The following is a 12369-nucleotide window of genomic DNA, read 5'->3' on the forward strand; positions in this document are numbered from 1 at the left end:
TATCTGGGGTAAAGAGTGAAGTGCAATGGGGGACAAGAAGTACACGTGGAAGAGAGAGTACGAAAGGCAGGGGTAGTGATGAGACAGGTATGGGGAGTAGGAAGAAGAAGGTTTGGGAGGGATTGGGAAAAAAGGATTTGGTTATTTGACAGGCTGGTATGGACGGTAATAGGGTACGCATCGGAGATATGGCGGTGGAGGGAGTGAAGGGCGATCAAGGCGGTGCAGGATAGATTTTTGAGATGGACATTAGGAGTGGATGGGCGAACACCGGGATATTTAGTAAGGGAGGAACTGCAGAGGGAGAAGCTTAGGATGAGGGCAGGGAGAAGGGCATGCTATTTTGAAGGAAAGCTGGAGAGAGGGTAGGATAGCGAGTTAGCTAGGAGATGCTGGGAAGAGATAAGGGAAAAGGCAGAAGTTGGGAGGCAGGGATCGAGATGGGAAAGAGAAAGGGAAAGTTTCTTTGCAGAAAGGGGAGCAGAGAGTAGAGCGGTAGTCGCGAGAAGGGAAAGGGCAGCGGTGGATTTTAGGGAAATAGAGAAGAGAGAGAGGAAAAAACAGAGAAAAGAAAGGTGGGAGAAAATAAGGGAATCGAGGGACATCAGAAGGTACAGGCTAGTGAAAGGAGAAGGGATACCAGGGTATCTGGGAAAGGGATGGGGGAAAGCAGGTGGACAAGGGTGGCAAGATTTAGATTAGGAAGCGAGATGAAGGAGGCAAGGTACTGGGAAGAAGAGGAAGAAAGAAGGTGTCGGGTGTGCGGGGGGGGAGGAGGAAACATGGAAGCACGTATGGGAAAGGTGCGTGGGCTGGAATAAAAGGGTTAAAAGCTGGCAGGAGGTGGTGAGGGAGATGTTGGGTGCGGAGGGGGTGGGAGAAGTCTGGATGGGCGAACCTAAATAAATCAGGGATGTACAAGAAAATGAAAGAGTGAGAGATGAATGGGAAATGGAAGTCGATTAGGATAAGGACGAATAGGGAATAAAATAAGGTGAAATAGGATATGGTTGGATGAAGATAAGGATAAGAAGTAAGAAAAGGATTAGAGGGAAAGTGAGGGCATGCCGAGGCACTGGCACAGGGCACAGGCAATTAAAAAATAAGTAAGGATAAGGTAGAAGGTAGGAATAGGATAAGAATAGGTTGAAAAAACATGTAAAAATATGGTAAAGGGAGAAGAAAATGGAAGTCTTTGTAACTCGAAGGAAAACAATGGATATTACATACATACATACCTACATTAAAAATTCCTCAGAAGAATCCCCAAACAAAAAGATCACGACACAATATCGAATTAAATTTTACCAACGTTATGTAATCAACATAAACGACGCTATACCTAAAAAAATTCCCAATCTAAACCTGAAACTAATCTGTAACCAACTTACAAGTTATTTGGAGAGGAAATGAGTTTTAATTCGTAGACACAATCGAATATGATATATAACGGGTCGATATGTAACCCTTTGTTTTTATTTTAAAGCATTTGAAAGAAGAGGCATTGGGGGAGATGTTCAGTAATTCGGGTGGTAAACCGCCCACAATGCCTCCGGCGCGTGCCACGCCAGGTGATCTCAATCCTCGAAGGGGCAGCGTTGCCCCCAACACCCATCGATCAACCATCTGATGCCGTAGAAGTCTATGGAATCGTCACCCTGCCATCGGCAGTCGTCGGCTAGCCCTCGAAAATATGCAATTTCGCTTCGAATTTCCGCCCCACCTTTGCCACGTTTCTCAAAATCCGTTACACTGACCCACCCTAGGGACTCTAGAGTCCTCAGCGGATACTGTAAACAAGGATAAACAACTGAATTTGATTTAAAATGCTACACAAACACTTCAAATGAAAAGAGCGAAAACCATGCGCAACAAAACACTACCATGAACAATGAACAATAAATCAGAATGAAAAATTCCCAAAACTTCAATACTTTTTGTTTGCACATATAAAAACAAATGATTAAACGATTCAGAAACTCTCAAACATGTTACGATAAAAACATTTATAATAAGCAAGATGATGAACTTGGTACTTACAGAAATCTTCTCTGATTCAAGAACCATTTTTTTCTTTCCTGACTATGTACTTTTATAACTCGGAAACTCAGTGAAGTTTGAAAAATGTATACAATTCTTCACGCAGCGATGCGATCTCAATTTCTTTGCCTCGGCTTTACGGACAGTGTCCGTACGCGGAGATAGTCCTCCCTGCCTATATCATCCATAGCTCTAACCCGACCTAACCCAGCGGAGTGAAGGCTAACCTGACCTAAGACGGTAGGACTTGACCTAACGTAACCTAACTTCACCCAAGACACTACAACCCAACCTAATATAACCTATCCTAATCGAAGACTGCCCAACCTAACCTAAATTGATAAACTACTCTCTGAAATGATTTATTCGATCAAGCTTGATCGCTAGCTTCTATAGTTCAATGATTCTTGAGCAATTCGCGGTCGGCGCGACGGCCTCGAGGTTTCTACAACCTGACCTACGTCAAGGCTACTTCAACTTAACATAACCTAACATCATCCAAGACACTACAACCCAACCTCATATAACCTCTTCCAACTCGAGACTGTACAACCTAGCCAACCTAATACAAGCTAATCTTTTGCAAGTTTCCCGGTAACTTGGAAAGACTTCCGGTTCCTCTATAGACGGGGAAGCTCTTGGTAACATTCGCTTATTCTACTTGTTCTGTCGTCTACTGGTTCTCATTTTGTTACACGTACTAATTCTCGTGCAATATAGGTAATGTAATCGGGCTTATTCATGTTTGAAAATACAAATTCAGTAGATTCTAACGGAGCTGTCGAGAGTGCGGTATGCATCACAACATTTTCTAATCCGCATTGTTGTAGTACGATGACATTATGTAAAGAATTACTTCGATTTCTGACATGTCTTTCAAGACAGATTGATTGAGAATTAACGTATGTGAAAATATTCATATTCCTGGCCGTTATAATCATTAACACTATTCACAATTCCATCAGTTTCACACAATTCATCAACCCCATTGAATACGAAATTCTTATTAAAATCCCTAGCATCAACTTCTCCCCATAAAATTTTCCTTATTTTCATAAGGAAGAATATATCTCATTAACGAATGTGTTGATGGAACAATAATGTGCTTGAGATTCATCGATTCGTTCCGATTTTCATGGCTAGCAGCATCCTTTCCATAAACTATTCACATATTTAAATGATGCAGATAAACATACAACTCGTGAATTCTGCAATAACCAGACTCAGTTCAGTTTGATGACTGGTAACGACGTTTTCCCCATGATTACGTTGATTGCTGGGAGAAGCTCGATGAAGCTCGGCTACCTGCAACTAAGCATATCTACTCACACCCAAGTCATGAAAATATTTCAAACGACGATGACAAGCATGCTAAAAATGTTTGGGGAGAATTCCATTTAGGGCTAATGAAGAACTATAGAGATTGATAAATGCAAAACGGTGATATGACCAGATGTCTCAGAACATATGATTCACATCCGTTGCACTACAACACAGTGCCGGGATTTGCTTTCGATGCTATGCTCAAATACACGGGAGTAAATTTACAATATTCTGATCGACACGCTCGGGCCATTAACAGGTTTATGGGGAAAGATTTTGATCCTAGTAACGTGGAATCGTATCTCATGTATTTTGACGTAAACAATCTATATGGTTCGTTCGAGTAGTGGCATAATCTTATCGATATATCAACTCAATCGGACGATCCACCGATCGGTTACATCCTGAATCGATGGATATCCGAATATCCTATAGATCTTCACAAGAATCATAAAGATTTTAATTCTTCTGTCTCGAGCATTTCACACCTCGGGTTCTGATGAAGGATGGGAACAATGGGAAAATTATGACCGAATTCATCGGGGACTCACGTAAAACTGAGCACATTTGCCATCAGAGTAGGTAAACGTGCCAAGGATGCCGAAAATGTAACGTTGAAAACCGTCACGTTCAACGATTATGAGCATCGCATGGGGAGGCTTACAAAGAGTTGGTCCGTACCAGAATGCCTAATACGTAGTGAAAAACATGAAGTTAGTCCCATTGTACTGAAAAATCGACGTTGAGTTGGCAAGACTATTATATGCAACTGATACCTGGACGAACAGACGCAATACCTTGAGGGTTTTACCACCACCCCCACAATAAACTGACCATAGGATAGAACTGAGGGCATAGAACTGCTGTGAGGACAGCCCTATCATCAAGCAGAGATAGTTCTTTAACAATACGATAGATCCGTGCGAAACTATACACATTGACTACCACGTTTGAAGACGAAGCGATACATATCAACATTATCAAAGAGAGCAAACGAGTCAAGGGATGCGAAAACTGCAACGATATAGTACGTTACGATACGAGAGCGCAAAGTAGGTAGTTCCCGCACGAGCAAAGCGAGTGCGGGATAACCTACGTCCGCACAAGTATCGTATACTATTTTTCCTATCAAGTTGCGCAAAGTTCGACCACTACAATTATTTTGAATAATTGAAACGTACAGACCGGTGGTGTTGGGGCGCTGGGACGGGGGGGTTCGGGGGGGCGCAGCCCCCCGCCCAAAAAAAATAAATTGTAGAACTATTATAAATTTATAAAATTGAGAAAAATCCGATTTCTTTATTATTTTCAATTATTCATAATATTCATCGTGACGTGACAATTGACAAAATGATACGGTACATTTCCTAACGACTCTGATGCATTTGATGTGGTTATAGATGTATCTTTAGACACATCCTTACCCTCGCTATGCGTATCACTTTGTACATTATTCGTAATTATTCACTCTCACTTCACTTGTTCTTTCTAAAGAGCGGATGCGGAGCGACTGACACTTTGACGTTCGTTGTCCGTATTAAGAGAACGGCAGAATACAAAACACAGAACGCACGTTTTGACAGGTACATTCCGGACGACAAAGACGTAAACAAACCGGCGCGCTCAGCGCCGCGCCGGTTTGTTTATTTCTGTAAAACGTGCGTTCTGTGTTGTGTATCCTGCCGTTTTCTCAATACGGACAACGAACGTCAAAGTATCGCTCGCACGTGTTATTGCGAAGAAAGTGCCGCAGAAATGGCGCGCGCGTATATACCTTGGAATCGCTCGTATGCTCTCACACATTCCCGCACGCTCACCACATTCCCGCACACTTAGCTACATCCCCGTTCGCTCAGTTGCATTCCCGCACGCTTTTGTCAACGTGTGGGAAAATGGTACTTTGCGAAAGCAAATGCATGCGCAAAATCGAACTTTGCGCACGATAATAGGAAAAATAACATCACGTTCAATGATTATGAGAACCGTCTGAGAGACTTACCAAGAGTTGATTAACCCCACAGTGTTTAATACGTAGTAAAAAACGCGACATCAGCCCCAATGTACTGAGAAATTGATCATGAGTTGACAAGACGGCGATATGCAACCGATACCTGGGCAAAGAGGCACCAGAACTTGGAGGGTGTGCAGCAACCCCGCAATAAACTAGCCGTAGGCTGAAAATGAGGGCACAGAGCCGTTATGAATTTATGCGTTTGGCACCCGGGGCGATACTTCATGAAACCGAGACGTTTCGCCAACAGTACGATTTCGAGCAGATCGAAGTTTCAAAATTCGAATATCATGTAAATTCATGTATTCATCAATTATTTATTCATTCGTTATTGATATATAGAACAATTATCCATATTTATTCGTTTACCACGAGAAAAGTTTTCAGGAAATGGAAAAAAGTTTCCAGAAAACGCAAAAAAGGTTTTTAGAAATTGAAAAAAAGTTTTCAGAAAACAAAAAAAAATGTCCGAAAATAAAAAAAAGTTGACCAAAAAATACACTGAGCATCAATCGTATCGAAAAATTATAGATTATTATGACTATGACTATTATCATCACGATTATGATTATTATTATTGTTGTTGTTGTTGTTGTTGTTGTTGTTATTGTTGATGTTTTTGTTGTTGTTGTTGGTGTTGTTGTTGTTAATATTATTATTATTATTGTCGTCGTCGTCATCGTCATCATTATTATTACTATTATTATTATTTTTGTTGTTATTATTATTATTATTATTTTATTTTTTTTCGAGCAGTTGCGAAATCCAAGTTACGGATTCACGCCAGTCATGCGGGCTAGCGCGGATGTCGGACACTAGAATGGCCTACCCACTAAACCGCCACCTCCTGTGCAACGCCCCCAGCCAGGGACTATGGTGATATCGCTTCTAGCTGGGGGCTCTGTCGGTATGAGTCTTGTCAGTCTGTCCGTCCGTCTGCCCATTGCAGGCCGTCCGTCAGTTACGTTACGTCAGGCCACCGTCCGCGTTCTTGCGTTGTAAGATTGTCTCTGTGTAGGTGGCAACTTGTTTTTGCACTATGGAGCATCACCCTGACAATGTTGTCGGAAGTGATGCCTCCTACGACCGTCTCCAGTCTCTGTCTCAGTTCTGTCCAGCGGTGACATTCGAAGAACGTGTGTTCCGCGTCGTCTCGTTCGTGTCCACTGTACGTACAGTTGGGCGTCCGTACTCGGTTCAAGTTGTATAAGTACCGTCTGAAATAACCGTGGCCCGTCAGAAGCTGGGTGACGTAAAAATTCACGTCCCCAAACCCCCTCTGGATCCACGGTCTCTGGTCCTTGATGAGTCGTCTTGTCCAGTTTCCCGTCGTTTCTTCCGTCCACTGTTCCTGCCACGTCTGTATCGTCGCGTCTCTTTCTGTCGTTGCCGCGTCCCGTCAGGTCACGTTCGCGTTTCTCCCGTAGACCTTCTTGCGCTCGAACGCAAGGAGGTCTATGGAAATCACGCCCGCCACCACCAGAACGGCCTGCGCTGAGACCGTCCGATAGGAACAAGCGATCCTCAACGCTCTTCGTCTCTGTACCGTCGTCATTGCGTGACAGTAATTTTCAGTCTTCAGGGAGTCTGCCCAGATCTCCGCACCGTAGAGAAGGATCGAGTTCACCGTCGACAATAAAAGTCTCCGTTTCCCCGGTGTCGGTCCGGTTGTGTGTGCCATCAGGCGGCTTAGGGATGCTATCTTTTCAGCCGCCTTCTGAGCCGTTCGTTGTATGTGAGGCCAGAAGGTCATCTTCGTATCCAGGGTCACCCCCAGGTACTTGACTTTCCCTCTGGTCTCGATCTCGTCCGTCCCGACCGTCATGCGTAATGTGGTCGGTATTCGTCTTCTGGTGAGAAGCACCTGTTCTGTCTTTTCCGTCGCAAGTTGCAGTCCGTGGTCAGTCATCCACCGTCGAACTCGTCTCATAGTCTGATTTAGTGCGTATTGTGCCAGATCTGGAGTGCGCTCGACTATCACTGCTGCCACGTCGTCAGCGTAAGCGACTAGGCGAACGCCAAGTGGGAGTTCCAGTCTGAGCAGATCCCGTTCCAGAAGTCAGGTCCTAGTATGAAACCTTGAGCGAGCCCTGCGGTGATCTGTCGCGTCACTTGGCCTTCGGTCGTTTCGTACGTCAGCCGTCTGTTCCGAAGGTAGTCTTCAACAACCCGGAGCAAGTCAGGCGGGACCCCAAAGTCGCCTCTCAGCGACCCTAGGATATCCACCCACCTGGCCGAGTTGAAGGCATTCTTAACGTCAAGTGTCATTAGCAGCGCGACGGGTCGCGCAGCGTGGCAATGTCTGTCTGTCGACCGGAAGGAGTCAACCACCTCTTGGATCGCTCCAATCGTTGAACGATCCCTCCGGAAGCCGAACTGCTGGTCCGAGAGGCCTCCACCGTCCTGTATCGCGTCCGTGAGTCGTGGTCGCCGAAGCTGTTCGTACAGTGTCCCTGTCGTGTCCAGTAAGCTCAGCGGCCGGTAGGCCGACGGCGTGCTGGGGTCACCCTCACCCTTTGGGATAAGGACCAACCTCGCCACCTTCCACCGGTCGCTGAATGTCCCGGTCGTAAGGCACGTGTTGTAGAGGTCGAGAAGTATCTCCGGCCACAGGCTCGCCATCAGCCGAAGAACCTCCGCCGGTACCCCGTCCGGTCCTGGCGCCTTACCCCTCTTCATTGCTTTGGTCGCTCCGACGAGCTCCTCGGCGGTTAAGACGGGTGGCACCGTCGTCTCGTCTGCGTTCGTCGCGTCCGTACGCGTCGGGTGCGTCGGGAACAGTCCGTCGACGATCCGTCGTGCGGTTTTAGCATCCTTCAGTTCTGGCGGGATCCGGGCCCCAAGCCTACCGGTCACAGTCTTGTAACCGGCACGCCAAGGGTCGCGGTCCACCTCCTCGCAGAGCTTCTTCCAGCATCGCATCTTGCTGTCTCTTATGGCGTACGTCAGTCAATTTCGTTCAGCCTTGTCCTTGACCTGAAGGGTTTCCCTCTCGGGTCTCCGGCCAGCCCTCGTCACCCGTCGTCGTTTTGCAAGGCAACTCTTCCGCAACTCGGCTATCTCGTTCGTCCACCAGTATTGTGGTGGTCTGTTGCGTACGTACTTTCCTTTTGTCATTCTGCTGTCGCACAGCCGCGTCGTCAGTTTGACCGTCTAGTCTGCTAGTCTTTTCGCCCTTTGCCGGCCAGTCAGCTCCGGAGGGACGTCAGTAATCGGGGCCGACGCTGCCGCCAGCTCCGCCGAGAACTTCAGTACGTCGAGTTTGTCTACGTTCCACCGCGGGGGGTGCCGTGTCCTCGTCCGTGTCGTCCTTGTCTCTCCTGCCACTTCGAAGGCGATTTACTGGTGATCGCTGGCCGTGTAGCCCTCGAACACCCGCCACCGCCCTATCCGTGGCAGAATTCTTTCCGTCGCCATCGTTACGTCCGGGAAGGAGTCTCCAAATCCCGGCCGTCTGTACGTTGGTACGTCGCCTGTATCTGCCCTCACTAGGTCCAGCCTTGCGGCCATCTCCAGCAGCAGCCGTCCGCGTATGTTCGTTACCGTCATGCCCCACTCGACCGCCCTCGCGTTGAGGTCCCGGGGCAGGTCCCTGAGTCTGTCCTCGAGGAGCGCAACCTTCGCCAGAAACTCCGGCGCGGCGCAGTTTGGGGTCAGGTAGACGCTGACGTAAGTGACAGCGCCCACCCTAGCCCAGACGTAATCGTCCCTAACGCCACGAGCGGTTATCCGGGCTCGGGCAGCGCCCTTTATCCAGATAGCTGCTGTCTTGGTCTCTTTGGTGATCCAATCCTGCGTTTGTTGCATCCTGTACAGCTCGCACAGGATCAGAATGTCGGCGTCGTGTTTGTCTGCTATCTGTGGTAGTAGCATGTCTGCTATCCTACTGCTGTTCAGGTTACCCTGGACTATCTTGTCCGTCTTCCGACCTGCTTCCTGCACTTCTCCAGCGCACCCCGGTACACCGCGCATCTCCCGGAGCCCGCGAGATGCGCCGCATCGCCGTGGCCCGCCTCGGCGCACAGTGGGCAGGCCGGTCCGTTCTTACAGTCCGTGACGTAGTGTCCCGTCTCACCACATTTCCTGCAGCACTTCGTCCGGTCTGTATTTTTGCATTTTACCTTCGTGTGCCCGTATCCCAGGCACTTGTGGCATTTCGTCACCGTCAGTCGTGGTCGGACGCGGTATCCCACCCATCCAATCTCGATCCGTCCCCGGCCGAGCAGCGCTCTGACTTCCTGCGGCTCCAGGTCGCATACAGCCATCAACTGCTCGGCCCGGTTCGGACCGAAGATGTGGACCCCAAAGTCCGCGTCTCGTCCCGTCTCTCGTCGCAGTGCCTGTATCACGTCGTTTCTGGTCGTGACACAGTCAAGGTCCATGATCTCCAGTTGCACCCTGGAGGTCCCGGCCCTGACGTTGCCTGCGTCGCCGACTGTATCCTGCAGGACGCGTCGGAAGTCGTCTCGTCCGTTGGCGTCTGTCTTTATCTTTAGAAGACACAGACAATTTTTCGTCTTCCTGAGAGTCGTCACTTTGACGTGACTCTTCGCAAGGTCGACCGTGGTCCGTATCGTCCTCACGATTTCGAAGTACGTCTTGTCGTTCCCGGGTTTGACGAGCAGAGCCGTCCCCCAATGTTTGGGAGCCGCTCTGCGCCCCTCAGTCCCGGCCGTCGTGTTCGTTGTCGCGTTCGTCCCGTCCGTCCGCGTCTTCCGGTTCTTTTTTTCCTCTTCCTTTTTTGTCACGGTCCGCCAGTCAGCGACCGGTTCCGCAACCGTTTCCCTCTTCTGAGAGGAATCCGGAGTGGTTCCAGTCGCCTACCGTTTTCGTTTAGTCCGCTGAGTGTTTTGTGTCCGTTGTTCCGTCTCAACGTCCGTCTCCGTCGTCTCGTTGTCCGTCTCGTGATCTTTAGCGACTGCTTTGGCGCGCCTGTTAAGCGCAACGTTGGCAGCCTCGAGGATGGTCTTTATGTCCAGTTTAACGGACATATTCATGTTTTTTCGGATAGCCGCTGCCTTGGCCATCCTTGTTGTTGTACTGCGAATCAGTAACAATACGTCCGTCAGGTGCATATCGTCCGTGATTCGTGTCTTCGTGCCGATTGTGGATACAGCGGAAGCGCAATTCGTTCCGCAGCCCGTGCTCGACACGCTGTCCGTCCTGTCTCGTCGTCGGTGTCCGAGTGTCGTCGTGTCCGCTGTTCTAGATTTCTTGTCCACCGTCTTTGTTGCCGTCTATGTCGCTTCGTTTTTGCACAATTTGCCGCCCTCAGAATTCATGCCGCTGTCATAGGCCACCGGGGCTTTCACCTAGTCGGAACCCAGGGTGGAGTTCCCCTGTGCTGGGGCTACCACCTGAGGTATAACGTTGTTACCCTTGTGCATCTCCATAAAAGTTTCTCAATGTTACGGGTCTTTCGGGGGCGCGACTCCCCGTACCGTGCCGGAACATAGCACGGCCCCTGAGGCCGCTCGGGGGCCATCCGTTGGACCTGTGACAACTACAGTCTCCCTTGACTCACTCGATGTACGCGGGGTCGTCACGTCCGGAACGACGGATTCAACCCCCCTGCCGCCTGCGATAGTCGTTGTTGTTGTTGTTGTTGTTATTGTTATTATCATCATTATTATAATCATTATCATTATTATTATCATCATTATTGTCATTATCATCACCATTATCATCATTATTATCATTATTACTATCATTATTATCCTCATTATTATTATCATTATTATCTCCATTATTATATTCATTATTATTATTATTTGAAGGCCTTTGGAGACGGCAGGTGATGGTGAAGGTGCCCCCTGCTACCAGAGTCTAGCACTATCGACGACGAGACCGCCCGCAGCCCCTCTCTGCCGCAGCCGAGGAGGACCGCGATCCTCACCCTTCCCAGGATGTCGCAGGAGCTGTTCTCGCTCCGGTAGAAATTATCCCCTCAGATTTACAGTCCACATGATTGCGATACGCATACGACGTTCTGGCGCGGAGCTTCAGTCGGCTCCACGGGCGGCTGTGCCGCCCCCGAAGCTGCACGCGGAAGCCGTCGGATGCGTACCACAATCATGTGGCCTGTGAATCCGAGGAAGTAATTTCTACCGGAGCAAGGACAGCTCCTGCGACGACCTTGGAAGGGCAAGGATCGCGGTCCTCCTCAGCTGCGGCAGAGAGCGGCTGCAGGCGGTCTCGTCGTCGATAGTGCCGAACCCTGGTAGCAGGGGGCACCTCCACCACCGCCTGCTGTGTCCAAAGGCCTTCGAATGATAATGATAATAATGATAATGATGATGTTGATAATAATGATAGTAATGATAATTATGATGATAAGAATGATAATAATAATAAGAGTAATAATGATGACGACGACGACGACGATGACGACAAGGACAACGACAACGACAACGATAACAACAACAACAACAACAACAATAATAATAATGATAATAACAATCGTAATAATGATAATAATAATAATAATAATGAAAATAGTCATGGTCATAATAATCTATAAGTTTTTGATACGATTAATGCTCGGATAATTTTTTGGTGAACTTTTTTACGTGTTAATTTAATAGGAAAATAGTTTTCAGAAATCTTTTTTTCGTTTTCTGGAGACTTTTTTCGATTTTCTGGATACTTTTCTCGTGGTAAACGAATAAATATGGATAATTGTTCAATATATTAATAATAAATGAATAAATAATTGATAAAATACATGAATTAACATGGTATACGAATTTTAAAATTTTGATCTGCTCAATATCGTACTGTTGGCGAAACGTCTCTGTTTCATGAAGTATCGCCCTGTGTGTCAAACGCATATATCTACAACGGTTCTATGGCCCCCAGTTCCAGCCGACGGCTAGTTTATTGCGGGGTTGCAGCACACCCTTCAAGTTCCGGTGCCTGTTTGCCCAGGTGTCGGTTGCATATCACCGTCTTGTCAACACATGCTCAATTTTTCAGTAGATTAGGGCTAATCTCGC

This window comes from Neodiprion lecontei, chromosome 3 (assembly GCF_021901455.1).
Source record: "Neodiprion lecontei isolate iyNeoLeco1 chromosome 3, iyNeoLeco1.1, whole genome shotgun sequence".
Lineage (NCBI taxonomy): Eukaryota > Metazoa > Arthropoda > Insecta > Hymenoptera > Diprionidae > Neodiprion > Neodiprion lecontei.